The following is a 27369-nucleotide window of genomic DNA, read 5'->3' as shown; positions in this document are numbered from 1 at the left end:
TCATTCGACTATGATTTTAACATGAGTCATTTTCTTTAAAGTGTTTAGCAGATATGTAAATAATGGAAATATTGGATTAACAGACAGTATGTCAATGATTAAAGATTCAAGCTTCTCTTCCAAATACTTGTGCATTATTACCCAATCTCACATTTTCTCTGTAATGACGACAAGCTAAAAAATTGTTGCCAGCGCATGAAATCTTGAATGGATCACTCTGCCATTGACATTCAACTACCACTTGCTAAATAATTTAAATAACCCTCATACGCTGCTGTCCATTTTTCTCTTTCCAGGATTAAATTTAAGATTGATACAAGGTGTAATAACAATTAATCAACCATGCGCATCTTACAGTGAAGATGACAAACTAAACCGTAGTCGGCAGGATTTGAACCTGCGCGGGGAAACCCCAATGGATTTCAAGTCCATCGCCTTAACCACTCGGCCACGACTACTGGTGATGAAAAATGTGTTTGCTGGAAATGACATTTTCTGCATTTTAAGATAATTTCATAATGAGTGGAAACTCTTACTTGACAATGTTTGAAATAATAGAGATTGTTACTAAAGTGCTTTGTAGGTCAGATAAAGAAATCATCAGGTCCCAACGAGATTAGAACTCGGATCTCTGAATTAAGTGATCAAAAGTGCTTGCCATTACATCAAGTTACCCCTTTCCAAGAGGTTTTTGGAAATAATTCTCTCAGACTTTAGGCCATAAAAGAGTCAATTTGAATTGCATTTATCTGATGGCACCCTGCAACATATTTATTTTGGTTTAAACAGGTAAACACTTGTGTTAAAAAAAAGAATTTGGAACAAGATTTTTTATCTGATTTATATGCAGAATTAAGTGCATGCTTTGTAAGTTTGTCCAAAGAACCGTGAATTTGGTGAACCTTTGCCTAGTTTCCAAAATAAATGTACAGGAATAAATTTAATAGTGTGCTGATTCACAGATTGAATTTTTTCAGTATTTTAGGGGGATAGCGTAGTAACCGAAATCTGTCATTTTACTATGTTTGCAGCACAAGAGAACACAAAAAAGTGCTTTGTAGGTGAAAAATAGAGACCATGAGATGTCACTGACATTTGAACTTGCCTCTCATCAACCTCCTGGCCACAATAACCTCTTGAAATCTAGTGCTCAGGTGGAGATTTTATTTCTGTATTTTGTAGGGATTTAAAAGTCGCTGAGAACAGTCATTTGACTATATTTGTAATAAGATAGATTATGAAGAAAGTGCTTGGTTAGTGAGAAAAAGAAGTCATTAGGTGTTATTGATAATTAAACATCAGAACACCTTAACAACTTGGCTACAAATAAGTGTTTAACACAGCCACAACTCCAAGTGCTTAGCTGAACATTAATTGCTCCATATTTAGAAGGATCTGCAAAGTCACTGAGAGCTGTCATTCGACTATGATTTTAACATGAGTCATTTTCTTTAAAGTGTTTAGCAGATAAGTAAATAATGGAAATATTGGATTAACAGACAGTATGTCAATGATTAAAGATTCAAGCTTCTCTTCCAAATACTTGTGCATTATTACCCAATCTCACATTTTCTCTGTAATGACGACAAGCTAAAAAATTGTTGCCAGCGCATGAAATCTTGAATGGATCACTCTGCCATTGACATTCAACTACCACTTGCTAAATAATTTAAATAACCCTCATACGCTGCTGTCCATTTTTCTCTTTCCAGGATTAAATTTAAGATTGATACAAGGTGTAATAACAATTAATCAACCATGCGCATCTTACTGTGAAGATGACAAACTAAACCGTAGTCGGCAGGATTTGAACCTGCGCGGGGAAACCCCAATGGATTCCAAGTCCATCGCCTTAACCACTTGGCCACGACTACTGGTGATGAAAAATGTGTTTGCTGGAAATGACATTTTCTGCATTTTAAGATAATTTCATAATGAGTGGAAACTCTTACTTGACAATGTTTGAAATAATAGAGATTGTTACTAAAGTGCTTTGTAGGTCAGATAAAGAAATCATCAGGTCCCAACAAGATTAGAACTCGGATCTCTGAATTAAGTGATCAAAAGTGCTTGCCATTACACCAAGTTACCCCTTTCCAAGAGGTTTTTGGAAATAATTCTCTCAGACTTTAGGCCATAAAAGAGTCAATTTGAATTGCATTTATCTGATGGCACCCTGCAACATATTTATTTTGGTTTAAACAGGTAAACACTTGTGTTAAAAAAAAAGAATTTGGAACAAGATTTTTTATCTGATTTATATGCAGAATTAAGTGCATGCTTTGTAAGTTTGTCCAAAGAACCGTGAATTTGGTGAACCTTTGCCTAGTTTCCAAAATAAATGTACAGGAATAAATTTAATAGTGTGCTGATTCACAGATTGAATTTTTTCAGTATTTTAGGGGGATAGCGTAGTAACCGAAATCTGTCATTTTACTATGTTTGCAGCACAAGAGAACACAAAAAAGTGCTTTGTAGGTGAAAAATAGAGACCATGAGATGTCACTGACATTTGAACTTGCCTCTCAACAACCTCCTGGCCACAATAACCTCTTGAAATCTAGTGCTCAGGTGGAGATTTTATTTCTGTATTTTGTAGGGATTTAAAAGTCGCTGAGAACAGTCATTTGACTATATTTGTAATAAGATAGATTATGAAGAAAGTGCTTGGTTAGTGAGAAAAAGAAGTCATTACGTGTTATTGATAATTAAACATTAGAACACCTTAACAACTTGGCTACAAATAAGTGTTTAACACAGCCACAACTCCAAGTGCTTAGCTGAACATTAATTGCTCCATATTTAGAAGGATCTGCAAAGTCACTGAGAGCTGTCATTCGACTATGATTTTAACATGAGTCATTTTCTTTAAAGTGTTTAGCAGATAAGTAAATAATGGAAATATTGGATTAACAGACAGTATGTCAATGATTAAAGATTCAAGCTTCTCTTCCAAATACTTGTGCATTATTACCCAATCTCACATTTTCTCTGTAATGACGACAAGCTAAAAAATTGTTGCCAGCGCATGAAATCTTGAATGGATCACTCTGCCATTGACATTCAACTACCACTTGCTAAATAATTTAAATAACCCTCATACGCTGCTGTCCATTTTTCTCTTTCCAGGATTAAATTTAAGATTGATACAAGGTGTAATAACAATTAATCAACCATGCGCATCTTACAGTGAAGATGACAAACTAAACCGTAGTCGGCAGGATTTGAACCTGCGCGGGGAAACCCCAATGGATTTCAAGTCCATCGCCTTAACCACTTGGCCACGACTACTGGTGATGAAAAATGTGTTTGCTGGAAATGACATTTTCTGCATTTTAAGATAATTTCATAATGAGTGGAAACTCTTACTTGACAATGTTTGAAATAATAGAGATTGTTACTAAAGTGCTTTGTAGGTCAGATAAAGAAATCATCAGGTCCCAACAAGATTAGAACTCGGATCTCTGAATTAAGTGATCAAAAGTGCTTGCCATTACACCAAGTTACCCCTTTCCAAGAGGTTTTTGGAAATAATTCTCTCAGACTTTAGGCCATAAAAGAGTCAATTTGAATTGCATTTATCTGATGGCACCCTGCAACATATTTATTTTGGTTTAAACAGGTAAACACTTGTGTTAAAAAAAAAGAATTTGGAACAAGATTTTTTATCTGATTTATATGCAGAATTAAGTGCATGCTTTGTAAGTTTGTCCAAAGAACCGTGAATTTGGTGAACCTTTGCCTAGTTTCCAAAATAAATGTACAGGAATAAATTTAATAGTGTGCTGATTCACAGATTGAATTTTTTCAGTATTTTAGGGGGATAGCGTAGTAACCGAAATCTGTCATTTTACTATGTTTGCAGCACAAGAGAACACAAAAAAGTGCTTTGTAGGTGAAAAATAGAGACCATGAGATGTCACTGACATTTGAACTTGCCTCTCAACAACCTCCTGGCCACAATAACCTCTTGAAATCTAGTGCTCAGGTGAAGATTTTATTTCTGTATTTTGTAGGGATTTAAAAGTCGCTGAGAACAGTCATTTGACTATATTTGTAATAAGATAGATTATGAAGAAAGTGCTTGGTTAGTGAGAAAAAGAAGTCATTACGTGTTATTGATAATTAAACATTAGAACACCTTAACAACTTGGCTACAAATAAGTGTTTAACACAGCCACAACTCCAAGTGCTTAGCTGAACATTAATTGCTCCATATTTAGAAGGATCTGCAAAGTCACTGAGAGCTGTCATTCGACTATGATTTTAACATGAGTCATTTTCTTTAAAGTGTTTAGCAGATAAGTAAATAATGGAAATATTGGATTAACAGACAGTATGTCAATGATTAAAGATTCAAGCTTCTCTTCCAAATACTTGTGCATTATTACCCGATCTCACATTTTCTCTGTAATGACGACAAGCTAAAAAATTGTTGCCAGCGCATGAAATCTTGAATGGATCACTCTGCCATTGACATTCAACTACCACTTGCTAAATAATTTAAATAACCCTCATACGCTGCTGTCCATTTTTCTCTTTCCAGGATTAAATTTAAGATTGATACAAGGTGTAATAACAATTAATCAACCATGCGCATCTTACAGTGAAGATGACAAACTAAACCGTAGTCGGCAGGATTTGAACCTGTGCGGGGAAACCCCAATGGATTTCAAGTCCATCGCCTTAACCACTTGGCCACGACTACTGGTGATGAAAAATGTGTTTGCTGGAAATGACATTTTCTGCATTTTAAGATAATTTCATAATGAGTGGAAACTCTTACTTGACAATGTTTGAAATAATAGAGATTGTTACTAAAGTGCTTTGTAGGTCAGATAAAGAAATCATCAGGTCCCAACGAGATTAGAACTCGGATCTCTGAATTAAGTGATCAAAAGTGCTTGCCATTACACCAAGTTACCCCTTTCCAAGAGGTTTTTGGAAATAATTCTCTCAGACTTTAGGCCATAAAAGAGTCAATTTGAATTGCATTTATCTGATGGCACCCTGCAACATATTTATTTTGGTTTAAACAGGTAAACACTTGAGTTAAAAAAAAAGAATTTGGAACAAGATTTTTTATCTGATTTATATGCAGAATTAAGTGCATGCTTTGTAAGTTTGTCCAAAGAACCGTGAATTTGGTGAACCTTTGCCTTGTTTCCAAAATAAATGTACAGGAATAAATTTAATAGTGTGCTGATTCACAGATTGAATTTTTTCAGTATTTTAGGGGGATAGCGTAGTAACCGAAATCTGTCATTTTACTATGTTTGCAGCACAAGAGAACACAAAAAAGTGCTTTGTAGGTGAAAAATAGAGACCATGAGATGTCACTGACATTTGAACTTGCCTCTCATCAACCTCCTGGCCACAATAACCTCTTGAAATCTAGTGCTCAGGTGGAGATTTTATTTCTGTATTTTGTAGGGATTTAAAAGTCGCTGAGAACAGTCATTTGACTATATTTGTAATAAGATAGATTATGAAGAAAGTGCTTGGTTAGTGAGAAAAAGAAGTCATTAGGTGTTATTGATAATTAAACATCAGAACACCTTAACAACTTGGCTACAAATAAGTGTTTAACACAGCCACAACTCCAAGTGCTTAGCTGAACATTAATTGCTCCATATTTAGAAGGATCTGCAAAGTCACTGAGAGCTGTCATTCGACTATGATTTTAACATGAGTCATTTTCTTTAAAGTGTTTAGCAGATAAGTAAATAATGGAAATATTGGATTAACAGACAGTATGTCAATGATTAAAGATTCAAGCTTCTCTTCCAAATACTTGTGCATTATTACCCGATCTCACATTTTCTCTGTAATGACGACAAGCTAAAAAATTGTTGCCAGCGCATGAAATCTTGAATGGATCACTCTGCCATTGACATTCAACTACCACTTGCTAAATAATTTAAATAACCCTCATACGCTGCTGTCCAATTTTCTCTTTCCAGGATTAAATTTAAGATTGATACAAGGTGTAATAACAATTAATCAACCATGCGCATCTTACAGTGAAGATGACAAACTAAACCGTAGTCGGCAGGATTTGAACCTGCGCGGGGAAACCCCAATGGATTTCAAGTCCATCGCCTTAACCACTCGGCCACGACTACTGGTGATGAAAAATGTGTTTGCTGGAAATGACATTTTCTGCATTTTAAGATAATTTCATAATGAGTGGAAACTCTTACTTGACAATGTTTGAAATAATAGAGATTGTTACTAAAGTGCTTTGTAGGTCAGATAAAGAAATCATCAGGTCCCAACGAGATTAGAACTCGGATCTCTGAATTAAGTGATCAAAAGTGCTTGCCATTACACCAAGTTAGCCCTTTCCAAGAGGTTTTTGGAAATAATTCTCTCAGACTTTAGGCCACAAAAGGGTCAATTTGAATTGCATTTATCTGATGGCACCCTGCAACATATTTATTTTGGTTTAAACAGGTAAACACTTGTGTTAAAAAAAAAGAATTTGGAACAAGATTTTTTATCTGATTTATATGCAGAATTAAGTGCATGCTTTGTAAGTTTGTCCAAAGAACCGTGAATTTGGTGAACCTTTGCCTAGTTTCCAAAATAAATGTACAGGAATAAATTTAATAGTGTGCTGATTCACAGATTGAATTTTTTCAGTATTTTAGGGGGATAGCGTAGTAACCGAAATCTGTCATTTTACTATGTTTGCAGCACAAGAGAACACAAAAAAGTGCTTTGTAGGTGAAAAATAGAGACCATGAGATGTCACTGACATTTGAACTTGCCTCTCATCAACCTCCTGGCCACAATAACCTCTTGAAATCTAGTGCTCAGGTGGAGATTTTATTTCTGTATTTTGTAGGGATTTAAAAGTCGCTGAGAACAGTCATTTGACTATATTTGTAATAAGATAGATTATGAAGAAAGTGCTTGGTTAGTGAGAAAAAGAAGTCATTAGGTGTTATTGATAATTAAACATCAGATCACCTTAACAACTTGGCTACAAATAAGTGTTTAACACAGCCACAACTCCAAGTGCTTAGCTGAACATTAATTGCTCCATATTTAGAAGGATCTGCAAAGTCACTGAGAGCTGTCATTCGACTATGATTTTAACATGAGTCATTTTCTTTAAAGTGTTTAGCAGATAAGTAAATAATGGAAATATTGGATTAACAGACAGTATGTCAATGATTAAAGATTCAAGCTTCTCTTCCAAATACTTGTGCATTATTACCCGATCTCACATTTTCTCTGTAATGACGACAAGCTAAAAAATTGTTGCCAGCGCATGAAATCTTGAATGGATCACTCTGCCATTGACATTCAACTACCACTTGCTAAATAATTTAAATAACCCTCATACGCATCTTACAGTGAAGATGACAAACTAAACCGTAGTCGGCAGGTGTTATTGATGATTAAACATCTGAACACCTTAACAACTTGGCTACAAATAAGTGTTTAACACAGCCACAACTCCAAGTGCTTAGCTGAACATTAATTGCTCCATATTTAGAAGGATCTGCAAAGTCACTGAGAGCTGTCATTCGACTATGATTTTAACATGAGTCATTTTCTTTAAAGTGTTTAGCAGATAAGTAAATAATGGAAATATTGGATTAACAGACAGTATGTCAATGATTAAAGATTCAAGCTTCTCTTCCAAATACTTGTGCATTATTACCCGATCTCACATTTTCTCTGTAATGACGACAAGCTAAAAAATTGTTGCCAGCGCATGAAATCTTGAATGGATCACTCTGCCATTGACATTCAACTACCACTTGCTAAATAATTTAAATAACCCTCATACGCTGCTGTCCATTTTTCTGTCCATTTTTCTCTTTCCAGGATTAAATTTAAGATTGATACAAGGTGTAATAACAATTAATCAACCATGCGAATCTTACAGTGAAGATGACAAACTAAACCGTAGTCGGCAGGATTTGAACCTGCGCGGGGAAACCCCAATGGATTTCAAGTCCATCACCTTAACCACTCGGCCACGACTACTGGTGATGAAAAATGTGTTTGCTGGAAATGACATTTTCTGCATTTTAAGATAATTTCATAATGAGTGGAAACTCTTACTTGACAATGTTTGAAATAATAGAGATTGTTACTAAAGTGCTTTGTAGGTCAGATAAAGAAATCATCAGGTCCCAACGAGATTAGAACTCGGATCTCTGAATTAAGTGATCAAAAGTGCTTGCCATTACACCAAGTTACCCCTTTCCAAGAGGTTTTTGGAAATAATTCTCTCAGACTTTAGGCCATAAAAGAGTCAATTTGAATTGCATTTATCTGATGGCACCCTGCAACATATTTATTTTGGTTTAAACAGGTAAACACTTGTGTTAAAAAAAAAGAATTTGGAACAAGATTTTTTATCTGATTTATATGCAGAATTAAGTGCATGCTTTGTAAGTTTGTCCAAAGAACCGTGAATTTGGTGAACCTTTGCCTAGTTTCCAAAATAAATGTACAGGAATAAATTTAATAGTGTGCTGATTCACAGATTGAATTTTTTCAGTATTTTAGGGGGATAGCGTAGTAACCGAAATCTGTCATTTTACTATGTTTGCAGCACAAGAGAACACAAAAAAGTGCTTTGTAGGTGAAAAATAGAGACCATGAGATGTCACTGACATTTGAACTTGCCTCTCATCAACCTCCTGACCACAATAACCTCTTGAAATCTAGTGCTCAGGTGGAGATTTTATTTCTGTATTTTGTAGGGATTTAAAAGTCGCTGAGAACAGTCATTTGACTATATTTGTAATAAGATAGATTATGAAGAAAGTGCTTGGTTAGTGAGAAAAAGAAGTCATTAGGTGTTATTGATAATTAAACATCAGAACACCTTAACAACTTGGCTACAAATAAGTGTTTAACACAGCCACAACTCCAAGTGCTTAGCTGAACATTAATTGCTCCATATTTAGAAGGATCTGCAAAGTCACTGAGAGCTGTCATTCGACTATGATTTTAACATGAGTCATTTTCTTTAAAGTGTTTAGCAGATAAGTAAATAATGGAAATATTGGATTAACAGACAGTATGTCAATGATTAAAGATTCAAGCTTCTCTTCCAAATACTTGTGCATTATTACCCAATCTCACATTTTCTCTGTAATGACGACAAGCTAAAAAATTGTTGCCAGCGCATGAAATCTTGAATGGATCACTCTGCCATTGACATTCAACTACCACTTGCTAAATAATTTAAATAACCCTCATACGCTGCTGTCCATTTTTCTCTTTCCAGGATTAAATTTAAGATTGATACAAGGTGTAATAACAATTAACCAACCATGCGCATCTTTCAGTGAATATGACAAATTAAACCGTAGTCGGCAGGATTTGAACCTGCGCGGAGTAACCCCAATGGATTTCAAGTCCATCGCCTTAACCACTTGGCCACGACTACTGGTGATGAAAAATGTGTTTGCTGGAAATGACATTTTCTGCATTTTAAGATAATTTCATAATGAGTGGAAACTCTTACTTGACAATGTTTGAAATAATAGAGATTGTTACTAAAGTGCTTTGTAGGTCAGATAAAGAAATCATCAGGTCCCAACGAGATTAGAACTCGGATCTCTGAATTAAGTGATCAAAAGTGCTTGCCATTACACCAAGTTACCCCTTTCCAAGAGGTTTTTGGAAATAATTCTCTCAGACTTTAGGCCATAAAAGAGTCAATTTGAATTGCATTTATCTGATGGCACCCTGCAACATATTTATTTTGGTTTAAACAGGTAAACACTTGAGTTAAAAAAAAAGAATTTGGAACAAGATTTTTTATCTGATTTATATGCAGAATTAAGTGCATGCTTTGTAAGTTTGTCCAAAGAACCGTGAATTTGGTGAACCTTTGCCTAGTTTCCAAAATAAATGTACAGGAATAAATTTAATAGTGTGCTGATTCACAGATTGAATTTTTTCAGTATTTTAGGGGGATAGCGTAGTAACCGAAATCTGTCATTTTACTATGTTTGCAGCACAAGAGAACACAAAAAAGTGCTTTGTAGGTGAAAAATAGAGACCATGAGATGTCACTGACATTTGAACTTGCCTCTCATCAACCTCCTGGCCACAATAACCTCTTGAAATCTAGTGCTCAGGTGGAGATTTTATTTCTGTATTTTGTAGGGATTTAAAAGTCGCTGAGAACAGTCATTTGACTATATTTGTAATAAGATAGATTATGAAGAAAGTGCTTGGTTAGTGAGAAAAAGAAGTCATTAGGTGTTATTGATAATTAAACATCAGAACACCTTAACAACTTGGCTACAAATAAGTGTTTAACACAGCCACAACTCCAAGTGCTTAGCTGAACATTAATTGCTCCATATTTAGAAGGATCTGCAAAGTCACTGAGAGCTGTCATTCGACTATGATTTTAACATGAGTCATTTTCTTTAAAGTGTTTAGCAGATAAGTAAATAATGGAAATATTGGATTAACAGACAGTATGTCAATGATTAAAGATTCAAGCTTCTCTTCCAAATACTTGTGCATTATTACCCAATCTCACATTTTCTCTGTAATGACGACAAGCTAAAAAATTGTTGCCAGCGCATGAAATCTTGAATGGATCACTCTGCCATTGACATTCAACTACCACTTGCTAAATAATTTAAATAACCCTCATACGCTGCTGTCCATTTTTCTCTTTCCAGGATTAAATTTAAGATTGATACAAGGTGTAATAACAATTAATCAACCATGCGAATCTTACAGTGAAGATGACAAACTAAACCGTAGTCAGCAGGATTTGAACCTGCGCGGGGAAACCCCAATGGATTTCAAGTCCATCGCCTTAACCACTTGGCCACGACTACTGGTGATGAAAAATGTGTTTGCTGGAAATGACATTTTCTGCATTTTAAGATAATTTCATAATGAGTGGAAACTCTTACTTGACAATGTTTGAAATAATAGAGATTGTTACTAAAGTGCTTTGTAGGTCAGATAAAGAAATCATCAGGTCCCAACGAGATTAGAACTCGGATCTCTGAATTAAGTGATCAAAAGTGCTTGCCATTACACCAAGTTACCCCTTTCCAAGAGGTTTTTGGAAATAATTCTCTCAGACTTTAGGCCATAAAAGAGTCAATTTGAATTGCATTTATCTGATGGCACCCTGCAACATATTTATTTTGGTTTAAACAGGTAAACACTTGTGTTAAAAAAAAAGAATTTGGAACAAGATTTTTTATCTGATTTATATGCAGAATTAAGTGCATGCTTTGTAAGTTTGTCCAAAGAACCGTGAATTTGGTGAACCTTTGCCTAGTTTCCAAAATAAATGTACAGGAATAAATTTAATAGTGTGCTGATTCACAGATTGAATTTTTTCAGTATTTTAGGGGGATAGCGTAGTAACCGAAATCTGTCATTTTACTATGTTTGCAGCACAAGAGAACACAAAAAAGTGCTTTGTAGGTGAAAAATAGAGACCATGAGATGTCACTGACATTTGAACTTGCCTCTCATCAACCTCCTGGCCACAATAACCTCTTGAAATCTAGTGCTCAGGTGGAGATTTTATTTCTGTATTTTGTAGGGATTTAAAAGTCGCTGAGAACAGTCATTTGACTATATTTGTAATAAGATAGATTATGAAGAAAGTGCTTGGTTAGTGAGAAAAAGAAGTCATTAGGTGTTATTGATAATTAAACATCAGAACACCTTAACAACTTGGCTACAAATAAGTGTTTAACACAGCCACAACTCCAAGTGCTTAGCTGAACATTAATTGCTCCATATTTAGAAGGATCTGCAAAGTCACTGAGAGCTGTCATTCGACTATGATTTTAACATGAGTCATTTTCTTTAAAGTGTTTAGCAGATATGTAAATAATGGAAATATTGGATTAACAGACAGTATGTCAATGATTAAAGATTCAAGCTTCTCTTCCAAATACTTGTGCATTATTACCCAATCTCACATTTTCTCTGTAATGACGACAAGCTAAAAAATTGTTGCCAGCGCATGAAATCTTGAATGGATCACTCTGCCATTGACATTCAACTACCACTTGCTAAATAATTTAAATAACCCTCATACGCTGCTGTCCATTTTTCTCTTTCCAGGATTAAATTTAAGATTGATACAAGGTGTAATAACAATTAATCAACCATGCGCATCTTACAGTGAAGATGACAAACTAAACCGTAGTCGGCAGGATTTGAACCTGCGCGGGGAAACCCCAATGGATTTCAAGTCCATCGCCTTAACCACTCGGCCACGACTACTGGTGATGAAAAATGTGTTTGCTGGAAATGACATTTTCTGCATTTTAAGATAATTTCATAATGAGTGGAAACTCTTACTTGACAATGTTTGAAATAATAGAGATTGTTACTAAAGTGCTTTGTAGGTCAGATAAAGAAATCATCAGGTCCCAACGAGATTAGAACTCGGATCTCTGAATTAAGTGATCAAAAGTGCTTGCCATTACATCAAGTTACCCCTTTCCAAGAGGTTTTTGGAAATAATTCTCTCAGACTTTAGGCCATAAAAGAGTCAATTTGAATTGCATTTATCTGATGGCACCCTGCAACATATTTATTTTGGTTTAAACAGGTAAACACTTGTGTTAAAAAAAAAGAATTTGGAACAAGATTTTTTATCTGATTTATATGCAGAATTAAGTGCATGCTTTGTAAGTTTGTCCAAAGAACCGTGAATTTGGTGAACCTTTGCCTAGTTTCCAAAATAAATGTACAGGAATAAATTTAATAGTGTGCTGATTCACAGATTGAATTTTTTCAGTATTTTAGGGGGATAGCGTAGTAACCGAAATCTGTCATTTTACTATGTTTGCAGCACAAGAGAACACAAAAAAGTGCTTTGTAGGTGAAAAATAGAGACCATGAGATGTCACTGACATTTGAACTTGCCTCTCAACAACCTCCTGGCCACAATAACCTCTTGAAATCTAGTGCTCAGGTGGAGATTTTATTTCTGTATTTTGTAGGGATTTAAAAGTCGCTGAGAACAGTCATTTGACTATATTTGTAATAAGATAGATTATGAAGAAAGTGCTTGGTTAGTGAGAAAAAGAAGTCATTACGTGTTATTGATAATTAAACATTAGAACACCTTAACAACTTGGCTACAAATAAGTGTTTAACACAGCCACAACTCCAAGTGCTTAGCTGAACATTAATTGCTCCATATTTAGAAGGATCTGCAAAGTCACTGAGAGCTGTCATTCGACTATGATTTTAACATGAGTCATTTTCTTTAAAGTGTTTAGCAGATAAGTAAATAATGGAAATATTGGATTAACAGACAGTATGTCAATGATTAAAGATTCAAGCTTCTCTTCCAAATACTTGTGCATTATTACCCAATCTCACATTTTCTCTGTAATGACGACAAGCTAAAAAATTGTTGCCAGCGCATGAAATCTTGAATGGATCACTCTGCCATTGACATTCAACTACCACTTGCTAAATAATTTAAATAACCCTCATACGCTGCTGTCCATTTTTCTCTTTCCAGGATTAAATTTAAGATTGATACAAGGTGTAATAACAATTAATCAACCATGCGCATCTTACAGTGAAGATGACAAACTAAACCGTAGTCGGCAGGATTTGAACCTGTGCGGGGAAACCCCAATGGATTTCAAGTCCATCGCCTTAACCACTTGGCCACGACTACTGGTGATGAAAAATGTGTTTGCTGGAAATGACATTTTCTGCATTTTAAGATAATTTCATAATGAGTGGAAACTCTTACTTGACAATGTTTGAAATAATAGAGATTGTTACTAAAGTGCTTTGTAGGTCAGATAAAGAAATCATCAGGTCCCAACGAGATTAGAACTCGGATCTCTGAATTAAGTGATCAAAAGTGCTTGCCATTACACCAAGTTACCCCTTTCCAAGAGGTTTTTGGAAATAATTCTCTCAGACTTTAGGCCATAAAAGAGTCAATTTGAATTGCATTTATCTGATGGCACCCTGCAACATATTTATTTTGGTTTAAACAGGTAAACACTTCTGTTAAAAAAAAAGAATTTGGAACAAGATTTTTTATCTGATTTATATGCAGAATTAAGTGCATGCTTTGTAAGTTTGTCCAAAGAACCGTGAATTTGGTGAACCTTTGCCTAGTTTCCAAAATAAATGTACAGGAATAAATTTAATAGTGTGCTGATTCACAGATTGAATTTTTTCAGTATTTTAGGGGGATAGCGTAGTAACCGAAATCTGTCATTTTACTATGTTTGCAGCACAAGAGAACACAAAAAAGTGCTTTGTAGGTGAAAAATAGAGACCATGAGATGTCACTGACATTTGAACTTGCCTCTCAACAACCTCCTGGCCACAATAACCTCTTGAAATCTAGTGCTCAGGTGGAGATTTTATTTCTGTATTTTGTAGGGATTTAAAAGTCGCTGAGAACAGTCATTTGACTATATTTGTAATAAGATAGATTATGAAGAAAGTGCTTGGTTAGTGAGAAAAAGAAGTCATTACGTGTTATTGATAATTAAACATTAGAACACCTTAACAACTTGGCTACAAATAAGTGTTTAACACAGCCACAACTCCAAGTGCTTAGCTGAACATTAATTGCTCCATATTTAGAAGGATCTGCAAAGTCACTGAGAGCTGTCATTCGACTATGATTTTAACATGAGTCATTTTCTTTAAAGTGTTTAGCAGATAAGTAAATAATGGAAATATTGGATTAACAGACAGTATGTCAATGATTAAAGATTCAAGCTTCTCTTCCAAATACTTGTGCATTATTACCCAATCTCACATTTTCTCTGTAATGACGACAAGCTAAAAAATTGTTGCCAGCGCATGAAATCTTGAATGGATCACTCTGCCATTGACATTCAACTACCACTTGCTAAATAATTTAAATAACCCTCATACGCTGCTGTCCATTTTTCTCTTTCCAGGATTAAATTTAAGATTGATACAAGGTGTAATAACAATTAATCAACCATGCGCATCTTACAGTGAAGATGACAAACTAAACCGTAGTCGGCAGGATTTGAACCTGCGCGGGGAAACCCCAATGGATTTCAAGTCCATCGCCTTAACCACTCGGCCACGACTACTGGTGATGAAAAATGTGTTTGCTGGAAATGACATTTTCTGCATTTTAAGATAATTTCATAATGAGTGGAAACTCTTACTTGACAATGTTTGAAATAATAGAGATTGTTACTAAAGTGCTTTGTAGGTCAGATAAAGAAATCATCAGGTCCCAATGAGATTAGAACTCGGATCTCTGAATTAAGTGATCAAAAGTGCTTGCCATTACACCAAGTTACCCCTTTCCAAGAGGTTTTTGGAAATAATTCTCTCAGACTTTAGGCCATAAAAGAGTCAATTTGAATTGCATTTATCTGATGGCACCCTGCAACATATTTATTTTGGTTTAAACAGGTAAACACTTGAGTTAAAAAAAAAGAATTTGGAACAAGATTTTTTATCTGATTTATATGCAGAATTAAGTGCATGCTTTGTAAGTTTGTCCAAAGAACCGTGAATTTGGTGAACCTTTGCCTAGTTTCCAAAATAAATGTACAGGAATAAATTTAATAGTGTGCTGATTCACAGATTGAATTTTTTCAGTATTTTAGGGGGATAGCGTAGTAACCGAAATCTGTCATTTTACTATGTTTGCAGCACAAGAGAACACAAAAAAGTGCTTTGTAGGTGAAAAATAGAGACCATGAGATGTCACTGACATTTGAACTTGCCTCTCATCAACCTCCTGGCCACAATAACCTCTTGAAATCTAGTGCTCAGGTGGAGATTTTATTTCTGTATTTTGTAGGGATTTAAAAGTCGCTGAGAACAGTCATTTGACTATATTTGTAATAAGATAGATTATGAAGAAAGTGCTTGGTTAGTGAGAAAAAGAAGTCATTAGGTGTTATTGATAATTAAACATCAGAACACCTTAACAACTTGGCTACAAATAAGTGTTTAACACAGCCACAACTCCAAGTGCTTAGCTGAACATTAATTGCTCCATATTTAGAAGGATCTGCAAAGTCACTGAGAGCTGTCATTCGACTATGATTTTAACATGAGTCATTTTCTTTAAAGTGTTTAGCAGATAAGTAAATAATGGAAATATTGGATTAACAGACAGTATGTCAATGATTAAAGATTCAAGCTTCTCTTCCAAATACTTGTGCATTATTACCCGATCTCACATTTTCTCTGTAATGACGACAAGCTAAAAAATTGTTGCCAGCGCATGAAATCTTGAATGGATCACTCTGCCATTGACATTCAACTACCACTTGCTAAATAATTTAAATAACCCTCATACGCTGCTGTCCATTTTTCTCTTTCCAGGATTAAATTTAAGATTGATACAAGGTGTAATAACAATTAATCAACCATGCGCATCTTACAGTGAAGATGACAAACTAAACCGTAGTTGGCAGGATTTGAACCTGCGCGGGGAAACCCCAATGGATTTCAAGTCCATCGCCTTAACCACTCGGCCACGACTACTGGTGATGAAAAATGTGTTTGCTGGAAATGACATTTTCTGCATTTTAAGATAATTTCATAATGAGTGGAAACTCTTACTTGACAATGTTTGAAATAATAGAGATTGTTACTAAAGTGCTTTGTAGGTCAGATAAAGAAATCATCAGGTCCCAACGAGATTAGAACTCGGATCTCTGAATTAAGTGATCAAAAGTGCTTGCCATTACATCAAGTTACCCCTTTCCAAGAGGTTTTTGGAAATAATTCTCTCAGACTTTAGGCCATAAAAGAGTCAATTTGAATTGCATTTATCTGATGGCACCCTGCAACATATTTATTTTGGTTTAAACAGGTAAACACTTGTGTTAAAAAAAAAGAATTTGGAACAAGATTTTTTATCTGATTTATATGCAGAATTAAGTGCATGCTTTGTAAGTTTGTCCAAAGAACCGTGAATTTGGTGAACCTTTGCCTAGTTTCCAAAATAAATGTACAGGAATAAATTTAATAGTGTGCTGATTCACAGATTGAATTTTTTCAGTATTTTAGGGGGATAGCGTAGTAACCGAAATCTGTCATTTTACTATGTTTGCAGCACAAGAGAACACAAAAAAGTGCTTTGTAGGTGAAAAATAGAGACCATGAGATGTCACTGACATTTGAACTTGCCTCTCAACAACCTCCTGGCCACAATAACCTCTTGAAATCTAGTGCTCAGGTGGAGATTTTATTTCTGTATTTTGTAGGGATTTAAAAGTCGCTGAGAACAGTCATTTGACTATATTTGTAATAAGATAGATTATGAAGAAAGTGCTTGGTTAGTGAGAAAAAGAAGTCATTACGTGTTATTGATAATTAAACATTAGAACACCTTAACAACTTGGCTACAAATAAGTGTTTAACACAGCCACAACTCCAAGTGCTTAGCTGAACATTAATTGCTCCATATTTAGAAGGATCTGCAAAGTCACTGAGAGCTGTCATTCGACTATGATTTTAACATGAGTCATTTTCTTTAAAGTGTTTAGCAGATAAGTAAATAATGGAAATATTGGATTAACAGACAGTATGTCAATGATTAAAGATTCAAGCTTCTCTTCCAAATACTTGTGCATTATTACCCAATCTCACATTTTCTCTGTAATGACGACAAGCTAAAAAATTGTTGCCAGCGCATGAAATCTTGAATGGATCACTCTGCCATTGACATTCAACTACCACTTGCTAAATAATTTAAATAACCCTCATACGCTGCTGTCCATTTTTCTCTTTCCAGGATTAAATTTAAGATTGATACAAGGTGTAATAACAATTAATCAACCATGCGCATCTTACAGTGAAGATGACAAACTAAACCGTAGTCGGCAGGATTTGAACCTGTGCGGGGAAACCCCAATGGATTTCAAGTCCATCGCCTTAACCACTTGGCCACGACTACTGGTGATGAAAAATGTGTTTGCTGGAAATGACATTTTCTGCATTTTAAGATAATTTCATAATGAGTGGAAACTCTTACTTGACAATGTTTGAAATAATAGAGATTGTTACTAAAGTGCTTTGTAGGTCAGATAAAGAAATCATCAGGTCCCAACGAGATTAGAACTCGGATCTCTGAATTAAGTGATCAAAAGTGCTTGCCATTACATCAAGTTACCCCTTTCCAAGAGGTTTTTGGAAATAATTCTCTCAGACTTTAGGCCATAAAAGAGTCAATTTGAATTGCATTTATCTGATGGCACCCTGCAACATATTTATTTTGGTTTAAACAGGTAAACACTTGTGTTAAAAAAAAAGAATTTGGAACAAGATTTTTTATCTGATTTATATGCAGAATTAAGTGCATGCTTTGTAAGTTTGTCCAAAGAACCGTGAATTTGGTGAACCTTTGCCTAGTTTCCAAAATAAATGTACAGGAATAAATTTAATAGTGTGCTGATTCACAGATTGAATTTTTTCAGTATTTTAGGGGGATAGCGTAGTAACCGAAATCTGTCATTTTACTATGTTTGCAGCACAAGAGAACACAAAAAAGTGCTTTGTAGGTGAAAAATAGAGACCATGAGATGTCACTGACATTTGAACTTGCCTCTCAACAACCTCCTGGCCACAATAACCTCTTGAAATCTAGTGCTCAGGTGGAGATTTTATTTCTGTATTTTGTAGGGATTTAAAAGTCGCTGAGAACAGTCATTTGACTATATTTGTAATAAGATAGATTATGAAGAAAGTGCTTGGTTAGTGAGAAAAAGAAGTCATTACGTGTTATTGATAATTAAACATTAGAACACCTTAACAACTTGGCTACAAATAAGTGTTTAACACAGCCACAACTCCAAGTGCTTAGCTGAACATTAATTGCTCCATATTTAGAAGGATCTGCAAAGTCACTGAGAGCTGTCATTCGACTATGATTTTAACATGAGTCATTTTCTTTAAAGTGTTTAGCAGATAAGTAAATAATGGAAATATTGGATTAACAGACAGTATGTCAATGATTAAAGATTCAAGCTTCTCTTCCAAATACTTGTGCATTATTACCCAATCTCACATTTTCTCTGTAATGACGACAAGCTAAAAAATTGTTGCCAGCGCATGAAATCTTGAATGGATCACTCTGCCATTGACATTCAACTACCACTTGCTAAATAATTTAAATAACCCTCATACGCTGCTGTCCATTTTTCTCTTTCCAGGATTAAATTTAAGATTGATACAAGGTGTAATAACAATTAATCAACCATGCGCATCTTACAGTGAAGATGACAAACTAAACCGTAGTCGGCAGGATTTGAACCTGTGCGGGGAAACCCCAATGGATTTCAAGTCCATCGCCTTAACCACTTGGCCACGACTACTGGTGATGAAAAATGTGTTTGCTGGAAATGACATTTTCTGCATTTTAAGATAATTTCATAATGAGTGGAAACTCTTACTTGACAATGTTTGAAATAATAGAGATTGTTACTAAAGTGCTTTGTAGGTCAGATAAAGAAATCATCAGGTCCCAACGAGATTAGAACTCGGATCTCTGAATTAAGTGATCAAAAGTGCTTGCCATTACACCAAGTTACCCCTTTCCAAGAGGTTTTTGGAAATAATTCTCTCAGACTTTAGGCCATAAAAGAGTCAATTTGAATTGCATTTATCTGATGGCACCCTGCAACATATTTATTTTGGTTTAAACAGGTAAACACTTCTGTTAAAAAAAAAGAATTTGGAACAAGATTTTTTATCTGATTTATATGCAGAATTAAGTGCATGCTTTGTAAGTTTGTCCAAAGAACCGTGAATTTGGTGAACCTTTGCCTAGTTTCCAAAATAAATGTACAGGAATAAATTTAATAGTGTGCTGATTCACAGATTGAATTTTTTCAGTATTTTAGGGGGATAGCGTAGTAACCGAAATCTGTCATTTTACTATGTTTGCAGCACAAGAGAACACAAAAAAGTGCTTTGTAGGTGAAAAATAGAGACCATGAGATGTCACTGACATTTGAACTTGCCTCTCAACAACCTCCTGGCCACAATAACCTCTTGAAATCTAGTGCTCAGGTGGAGATTTTATTTCTGTATTTTGTAGGTATTTAAAAGTCGCTGAGAACAGTCATTTGACTATATTTGTAATAAGATAGATTATGAAGAAAGTGCTTGGTTAGTGAGAAAAAGAAGTCATTACGTGTTATTGATAATTAAACATTAGAACACCTTAACAACTTGGCTACAAATAAGTGTTTAACACAGCCACAACTCCAAGTGCTTAGCTGAACATTAATTGCTCCATATTTAGAAGGATCTGCAAAGTCACTGAGAGCTGTCATTCGACTATGATTTTAACATGAGTCATTTTCTTTAAAGTGTTTAGCAGATAAGTAAATAATGGAAATATTGGATTAACAGACAGTATGTCAATGATTAAAGATTCAAGCTTCTCTTCCAAATACTTGTGCATTATTACCCAATCTCACATTTTCTCTGTAATGACGACAAGCTAAAAAATTGTTGCCAGCGCATGAAATCTTGAATGGATCACTCTGCCATTGACATTCAACTACCACTTGCTAAATAATTTAAATAACCCTCATACGCTGCTGTCCATTTTTCTCTTTCCAGGATTAAATTTAAGATTGATACAAGGTGTAATAACAATTAATCAACCATGCGCATCTTACAGTGAAGATGACAAACTAAACCGTAGTCGGCAGGATTTGAACCTGCGCGGGGAAACCCCAATGGATTTCAAGTCCATCGCCTTAACCACTCGGCCACGACTACTGGTGATGAAAAATGTGTTTGCTGGAAATGACATTTTCTGCATTTTAAGATAATTTCATAATGAGTGGAAACTCTTACTTGACAATGTTTGAAATAATAGAGATTGTTACTAAAGTGCTTTGTAGGTCAGATAAAGAAATCATCAGGTCCCAATGAGATTAGAACTCGGATCTCTGAATTAAGTGATCAAAAGTGCTTGCCATTACACCAAGTTACCCCTTTCCAAGAGGTTTTTGGAAATAATTCTCTCAGACTTTAGGCCATAAAAGAGTCAATTTGAATTGCATTTATCTGATGGCACCCTGCAACATATTTATTTTGGTTTAAACAGGTAAACACTTGAGTTAAAAAAAAAGAATTTGGAACAAGATTTTTTATCTGATTTATATGCAGAATTAAGTGCATGCTTTGTAAGTTTGTCCAAAGAACCGTGAATTTGGTGAACCTTTGCCTAGTTTCCAAAATAAATGTACAGGAATAAATTTAATAGTGTGCTGATTCACAGATTGAATTTTTTCAGTATTTTAGGGGGATAGCGTAGTAACCGAAATCTGTCATTTTACTATGTTTGCAGCACAAGAGAACACAAAAAAGTGCTTTGTAGGTGAAAAATAGAGACCATGAGATGTCACTGACATTTGAACTTGCCTCTCATCAACCTCCTGGCCACAATAACCTCTTGAAATCTAGTGCTCAGGTGGAGATTTTATTTCTGTATTTTGTAGGGATTTAAAAGTCGCTGAGAACAGTCATTTGACTATATTTGTAATAAGATAGATTATGAAGAAAGTGCTTGGTTAGTGAGAAAAAGAAGTCATTAGGTGTTATTGATAATTAAACATCAGAACACCTTAACAACTTGGCTACAAATAAGTGTTTAACACAGCCACAACTCCAAGTGCTTAGCTGAACATTAATTGCTCCATATTTAGAAGGATCTGCAAAGTCACTGAGAGCTGTCATTCGACTATGATTTTAACATGAGTCATTTTCTTTAAAGTGTTTAGCAGATAAGTAAATAATGGAAATATTGGATTAACAGACAGTATGTCAATGATTAAAGATTCAAGCTTCTCTTCCAAATACTTGTGCATTATTACCCGATCTCACATTTTCTCTGTAATGACGACAAGCTAAAAAATTGTTGCCAGCGCATGAAATCTTGAATGGATCACTCTGCCATTGACATTCAACTACCACTTGCTAAATAATTTAAATAACCCTCATACGCTGCTGTCCATTTTTCTCTTTCCAGGATTAAATTTAAGATTGATACAAGGTGTAATAACAATTAATCAACCATGCGCATCTTACAGTGAAGATGACAAACTAAACCGTAGTTGGCAGGATTTGAACCTGCGCGGGGAAACCCCAATGGATTTCAAGTCCATCGCCTTAACCACTCGGCCACGACTACTGGTGATGAAAAATGTGTTTGCTGGAAATGACATTTTCTGCATTTTAAGATAATTTCATAATGAGTGGAAACTCTTACTTGACAATGTTTGAAATAATAGAGATTGTTACTAAAGTGCTTTGTAGGTCAGATAAAGAAATCATCAGGTCCCAACGAGATTAGAACTCGGATCTCTGAATTAAGTGATCAAAAGTGCTTGCCATTACACCAAGTTACCCCTTTCCAAGAGGTTTTTGGAAATAATTCTCTCAGACTTTAGGCCATAAAAGAGTCAATTTGAATTGCATTTATCTGATGGCACCCTGCAACATATTTATTTTGGTTTAAACAGGTAAACACTTGTGTTAAAAAAAAAGAATTTGGAACAAGATTTTTTATCTGATTTATATGCAGAATTAAGTGCATGCTTTGTAAGTTTGTCCAAAGAACCGTGAATTTGGTGAACCTTTACCTAGTTTCCAAAATAAATGTACAGGAATAAATTTAATAGTGTGCTGATTCACAGATTGAATTTTTTCAGTATTTTAGGGGGATAGCGTAGTAACCGAAATCTGTCATTTTACTATGTTTGCAGCACAAGAGAACACAAAAAAGTGCTTTGTAGGTGAAAAATAGAGACCGTGAGATGTCACTGACATTTGAACTTGCCTCTCATCAACCTCCTGGCCACAATAACCTCTTGAAATCTAGTGCTCAGGTGGAGATTTTATTTCTGTATTTTGTAGGGATTTAAAAGTCGCTGAGAACAGTCATTTGACTATATTTGTAATAAGATAGATTATGAAGAAAGTGCTTGGTTAGTGAGAAAAAGAAGTCATTAGGTGTTATTGATAATTAAACATCAGAACACCTTAACAACTTGTGCTGTAAGGGTTAAATTGGGAGAGAGAATTAAAAATAAAAAAAAAATCCGCACATCCATAGCAAGCCTGATCCATGGACTCCACAGATTAACTCTTTCTTCATTAATGCCGAAGATCTTGTCTCTTTTACCAGCTCGTTTTATCCAAAAACGCTCCAACAACCAATGTATTTAAATCTCTGTGGACCTATGTATTGTGGAAATGGTTAAATCACATGCTGTATAGATAAGTTATTAATGTATTTCAGTGTTTTATTTTTGTTTATTCTAACCTCCAGTGACTATTTTGTGTTTAACACAGCCACAACTCCAAGTGCTTAGCTGAACATTAATTGCTCCATATTTAGAAGGATCTGCAAAGTCACTGAGAGCTGTCATTCGACTATGATTTTAACATGAGTCATTTTCTTTAAAGTGTTTAGCAGATAAGTAAATAATGGAAATATTGGATTAACAGACAGTATGTCAATGATTAAAGATTCAAGCTTCTCTTCCAAATACTTGTGCATTATTACCCAATCTCACATTTTCTCTGTAATGACGACAAGCTAAAAAATTGTTGCCAGCGCATGAAATCTTGAATGGATCACTCTGCCATTGACATTCAACTACCACTTGCTAAATAATTTAAATAACCCTCATACGCTGCTGTCCATTTTTCTCTTTCCAGGATTAAATTTAAGATTGATACAAGGTGTAATAACAATTAATCAACCACGCGCATTTTACAGTGAAGATGACAAACTAAACCGTAGTCGGCAGGATTTGAACCTGCGCGGGGAAACCCCAATGGATTTTAAGTCCATCGCCTTAACCACTCGGCCACGACTACTGGTGATGAAAAATGTGTTTGCTGGAAATGACATTTTCTGCATTTTAAGATAATTTCATAATGAGTGGAAACTCTTACTTGACAATGTTTGAAATAATAGAGATTGTTACTAAAGTGCTTTGTAGGTCAGATAAAGAAATCATCAGGTCCCAACGAGATTAGAACTCGGATCTCTGAATTAAGTGATCAAAAGTGCTTGCCATTACACCAAGTTACCCCTTTCCAAGAGGTTTTTGGAAATAATTCTCTCAGACTTTAGGCCATAAAAGAGTCAATTTGAATTGCATTTATCTGATGGCACCCTGCAACATATTTATTTTTGTTTAAACAGGTAAACACTTGTGTTAAAAAAAAAGAATTTGGAACAAGATTTTTTATCTGATTTATATGCAGAATTAAGTGCATGCTTTGTAAGTTTGTCCAAAGAACCGTGAATTTGGTGAACCTTTGCCTAGTTTCCAAAATAAATGTACAGGAATAAATTTAATAGTGTGCTGATTCACAGATTGAATTTTTTCAGTATTTTAGGGGGATAGCGTAGTAACCGAAATCTGTCATTTTATTATGTTTGCAGCACAAGAGAACACAAAAAAGTGCTTTGTAGGTGAAAAATAGAGACCATGAGATGTCACTGACATTTGAACTTGCCTCTCATCAACCTCCTGGCCACAATAACCTCTTGAAATCTAGTGCTCAGGTGGAGATTTTATTTCTGTATTTTGTAGGGATTTAAAAGTCGCTGAGAACAGTCATTTGACTATATTTGTAATAAGATAGATTATGAAGAAAGTGCTTGGTTAGTGAGAAAAAGAAGTCATTAGGTGTTATTGATAATTAAACATCAGAACACCTTAACAACTTGGCTACAAATAAGTGTTTAACACAGCCACAACTCCAAGTGCTTAGCTGAACATTAATTGCTCCATATTTAGAAGGATCTGCAAAGTCACTGAGAGCTGTCATTCGACTATGATTTTAACATGAGTCATTTTCTTTAAAGTGTTTAGCAGATAAGTAAATAATGGAAATATTGGATTAACAGACAGTATGTCAATGATTAAAGATTCAAGCTTCTCTTCCAAATACTTGTGCATTATTACCCGATCTCAGATTTTCTCTGTAATGACGATAAGCTAAAAAATTGTTGCCAGTGCATGAAACCTTGAATGGATCACTCTGCCATTGACATTCAACTACCACTTGCTAAATAATTTAAATAACCCTCATACGCTGCTGGAACACTTCTGTCCATATTTCTCTTTCCAGGATTAAATTTAAGATTGATACAAGGTGTAATAACAATTAACCAACCATGCGCATCTTTCAGTGAAGATGACAAACTAAACCGTAGTCGGCAGGATTTGAACCTGCGCAGGGAAACCCCAATGGATTTCAAGTCCATCGCCTTAACCACTCGGCCACGACTACTGGTGATGAAAAATGTGTTTGCTGGAAATGACATTTTCTGCATTTTAAGATAATTTCATAATGAGTGGAAACTCTTACTTGACAATGTTTGAAATAATAGAGATTGTTACTAAAGTGCTTTGTAGGTCAGATAAAGAAATCATCAGGTCCCAACGAGATTAGAACTCGGATCTCTGAATTAAGTGATCAAAAGTGCTTGCCATTACACCAAGTTAGCCCTTTCCAAGAGGTTTTTGGAAATAATTCTCTCAGACTTTAGGCCACAAAAGAGTCAATTTGAATTGCATTTATCTGATGGCACCCTGCAACATATTTATTTTGGTTTAAACAGGTAAACACTTGTGTTAAAAAAAAAGAATTTGGAACAAGATTTTTTATCTGATTTATATGCAGAATTAAGTGCATGCTTTGTAAGTTTGTCCAAAGAACCGTGAATTTGGTGAACCTTTGCCTAGTTTCCAAAATAAATGTACAGGAATAAATTTAATAGTGTGCTGATTCACAGATTGAATTTTTTCAGTATTTTAGGGGGATAGCGTAGTAACCGAAATCTGTCATTTTACTATGTTTGCAGCACAAGAGAACACAAAAAAGTGCTTTGTAGGTGAGAAATAGAGACCATGAGATGTCACTGACATTTGAACTTGCCTCTCATCAACCTCCTGGCCACAATAACCTCTTGAAATCTAGTGCTCAGGTGGAGATTTTATTTCTGTATTTTGTAGGGATTTAAAAGTCGCTGAGAACAGTCATTTGACTATATTTGTAATAAGATAGATTATGAAGAAAGTGCTTGGTTAGTGAGAAAAAGAAGTCATTAGGTGTTATTGATAATTAAACATCAGAACACCTTAACAACTTGGCTACAAATAAGTGTTTAACACAGCCACAACTCCAAGTGCTTAGCTGAACATTAATTGCTCCATATTTAGAAGGATCTGCAAAGTCACTGAGAGCTGTCATTCGACTATGATTTTAACATGAGTCATTTTCTTTAAAGTGTTTAGCAGATAAGTAAATAATGGAAATATTGGATTAACAGACAGTATGTCAATGATTAAAGATTCAAGCTTCTCTTCCAAATACTTGTGCATTATTACCCGATCTCACATTTTCTCTGTAATGACGACAAGCTAAAAAATTGTTGCCAGCGCATGAAATCTTGAATGGATCACTCTGCCATTGACATTCAACTACCACTTGCTAAATAATTTAAATAACCCTCATACGCTGCTGTCCATTTTTCTCTTTCCAGGATTAAATTTAAGATTGATACAAGGTGTAATAACAATTAACCAACCATGCGCATCTTTCAGTGAAGATGACAAACTAAACCGTAGTCGGCAGGATTTGAACCTGTGCGGGGAAACCCCAATGGATTTCAAGTCCATCGCCTTAACCACTCGGCCACGACTACTGGTGATGAAAAATGTGTTTGCTGGAAATGACATTTTCTGCATTTTAAGATAATTTCATAATGAGTGGAAACTCTTACTTGACAATGTTTGAAATAATAGAGATTGTTACTAAAGTGCTTTGTAGGTCAGATAAAGAAATCATCAGGTCCCAACGAGATTAGAACTCGGATCTCTGAATTAAGTGATCAAAAGTGCTTGCCATTACACCAAGTTAGCCCTTTCCAAGAGGTTTTTGGAAATAATTCTCTCAGACTTTAGGCCACAAAAGAGTCAATTTGAATTGCATTTATCTGATGGCACCCTGCAACATATTTATTTTGGTTTAAACAGGTAAACACTTGTGTTAAAAAAAAAGAATTTGGAACAAGATTTTTTATCTGATTTATATGCAGAATTAAGTGCATGCTTTGTAAGTTTGTCCAAAGAACCGTGAATTTGGTGAACCTTTGCCTAGTTTCCAAAATAAATGTACAGGAATAAATTTAATAGTGTGCTGATTCACAGATTGAATTTTTTCAGTATTTTAGGGGGATAGCGTAGTAACCGAAATCTGTCATTTTACTATGTTTGCAGCACAAGAGAACACAAAAAAGTGCTTTGTAGGTGAAAAATAGAGACCATGAGATGTCACTGACATTTGAACTTGCCTCTCATC

At 35.0% G+C, this 27369-nt stretch overlaps 19 non-coding genes across 19 annotated transcripts; all 19 read right to left on the bottom strand.

Moving 5' to 3' along the window:
• Positions 1-376: 376 nt before the first annotated feature.
• On the bottom strand, positions 377-458 carry TRNAS-UGA (transfer RNA serine (anticodon UGA)). The gene has a single exon. It is a non-coding gene; the product is annotated as a tRNA-Ser (tRNA).
• Positions 459-1792: 1334 nt separating this feature from the next.
• TRNAP-UGG (transfer RNA proline (anticodon UGG)) lies at positions 1793-1874 on the bottom strand. Its single transcript has one exon. It is a non-coding gene; the product is annotated as a tRNA-Pro (tRNA).
• A 1335-nt stretch (positions 1875-3209) lies between these two features.
• TRNAS-UGA (transfer RNA serine (anticodon UGA)) lies at positions 3210-3291 on the bottom strand. Its single transcript has one exon. It is a non-coding gene; the product is annotated as a tRNA-Ser (tRNA).
• Positions 3292-4626: 1335 nt separating this feature from the next.
• Positions 4627-4708, bottom strand: TRNAS-UGA (transfer RNA serine (anticodon UGA)). Its single transcript has one exon. It is a non-coding gene; the product is annotated as a tRNA-Ser (tRNA).
• A 1335-nt stretch (positions 4709-6043) lies between these two features.
• TRNAS-UGA (transfer RNA serine (anticodon UGA)) lies at positions 6044-6125 on the bottom strand. The gene has a single exon. It is a non-coding gene; the product is annotated as a tRNA-Ser (tRNA).
• Positions 6126-7922: 1797 nt separating this feature from the next.
• Positions 7923-8004, bottom strand: TRNAS-UGA (transfer RNA serine (anticodon UGA)). Its single transcript has one exon. It is a non-coding gene; the product is annotated as a tRNA-Ser (tRNA).
• Positions 8005-9339: 1335 nt separating this feature from the next.
• TRNAS-UGA (transfer RNA serine (anticodon UGA)) lies at positions 9340-9421 on the bottom strand. Its single transcript has one exon. It is a non-coding gene; the product is annotated as a tRNA-Ser (tRNA).
• A 1335-nt stretch (positions 9422-10756) lies between these two features.
• Positions 10757-10838, bottom strand: TRNAS-UGA (transfer RNA serine (anticodon UGA)). The gene has a single exon. It is a non-coding gene; the product is annotated as a tRNA-Ser (tRNA).
• A 1335-nt stretch (positions 10839-12173) lies between these two features.
• TRNAS-UGA (transfer RNA serine (anticodon UGA)) lies at positions 12174-12255 on the bottom strand. The gene has a single exon. It is a non-coding gene; the product is annotated as a tRNA-Ser (tRNA).
• Positions 12256-13590: 1335 nt separating this feature from the next.
• On the bottom strand, positions 13591-13672 carry TRNAS-UGA (transfer RNA serine (anticodon UGA)). The gene has a single exon. It is a non-coding gene; the product is annotated as a tRNA-Ser (tRNA).
• Positions 13673-15007: 1335 nt separating this feature from the next.
• TRNAS-UGA (transfer RNA serine (anticodon UGA)) lies at positions 15008-15089 on the bottom strand. The gene has a single exon. It is a non-coding gene; the product is annotated as a tRNA-Ser (tRNA).
• A 1335-nt stretch (positions 15090-16424) lies between these two features.
• On the bottom strand, positions 16425-16506 carry TRNAS-UGA (transfer RNA serine (anticodon UGA)). The gene has a single exon. It is a non-coding gene; the product is annotated as a tRNA-Ser (tRNA).
• Positions 16507-17841: 1335 nt separating this feature from the next.
• TRNAS-UGA (transfer RNA serine (anticodon UGA)) lies at positions 17842-17923 on the bottom strand. The gene has a single exon. It is a non-coding gene; the product is annotated as a tRNA-Ser (tRNA).
• Positions 17924-19258: 1335 nt separating this feature from the next.
• On the bottom strand, positions 19259-19340 carry TRNAS-UGA (transfer RNA serine (anticodon UGA)). Its single transcript has one exon. It is a non-coding gene; the product is annotated as a tRNA-Ser (tRNA).
• A 1335-nt stretch (positions 19341-20675) lies between these two features.
• On the bottom strand, positions 20676-20757 carry TRNAS-UGA (transfer RNA serine (anticodon UGA)). The gene has a single exon. It is a non-coding gene; the product is annotated as a tRNA-Ser (tRNA).
• Positions 20758-22092: 1335 nt separating this feature from the next.
• TRNAS-UGA (transfer RNA serine (anticodon UGA)) lies at positions 22093-22174 on the bottom strand. The gene has a single exon. It is a non-coding gene; the product is annotated as a tRNA-Ser (tRNA).
• Positions 22175-23786: 1612 nt separating this feature from the next.
• TRNAL-UAA (transfer RNA leucine (anticodon UAA)) lies at positions 23787-23868 on the bottom strand. The gene has a single exon. It is a non-coding gene; the product is annotated as a tRNA-Leu (tRNA).
• Positions 23869-25214: 1346 nt separating this feature from the next.
• TRNAS-UGA (transfer RNA serine (anticodon UGA)) lies at positions 25215-25296 on the bottom strand. The gene has a single exon. It is a non-coding gene; the product is annotated as a tRNA-Ser (tRNA).
• Positions 25297-26631: 1335 nt separating this feature from the next.
• On the bottom strand, positions 26632-26713 carry TRNAS-UGA (transfer RNA serine (anticodon UGA)). The gene has a single exon. It is a non-coding gene; the product is annotated as a tRNA-Ser (tRNA).
• Positions 26714-27369: the final 656 nt, after the last annotated feature.

The sequence above is a fragment of the Mixophyes fleayi genome, chromosome 10 (genome assembly GCF_038048845.1).
Source record: "Mixophyes fleayi isolate aMixFle1 chromosome 10, aMixFle1.hap1, whole genome shotgun sequence".
Classification (NCBI taxonomy): Eukaryota; Metazoa; Chordata; class Amphibia; order Anura; family Limnodynastidae; genus Mixophyes; species Mixophyes fleayi.
This window is presented reverse-complemented; position numbering and strand designations above follow the sequence as displayed.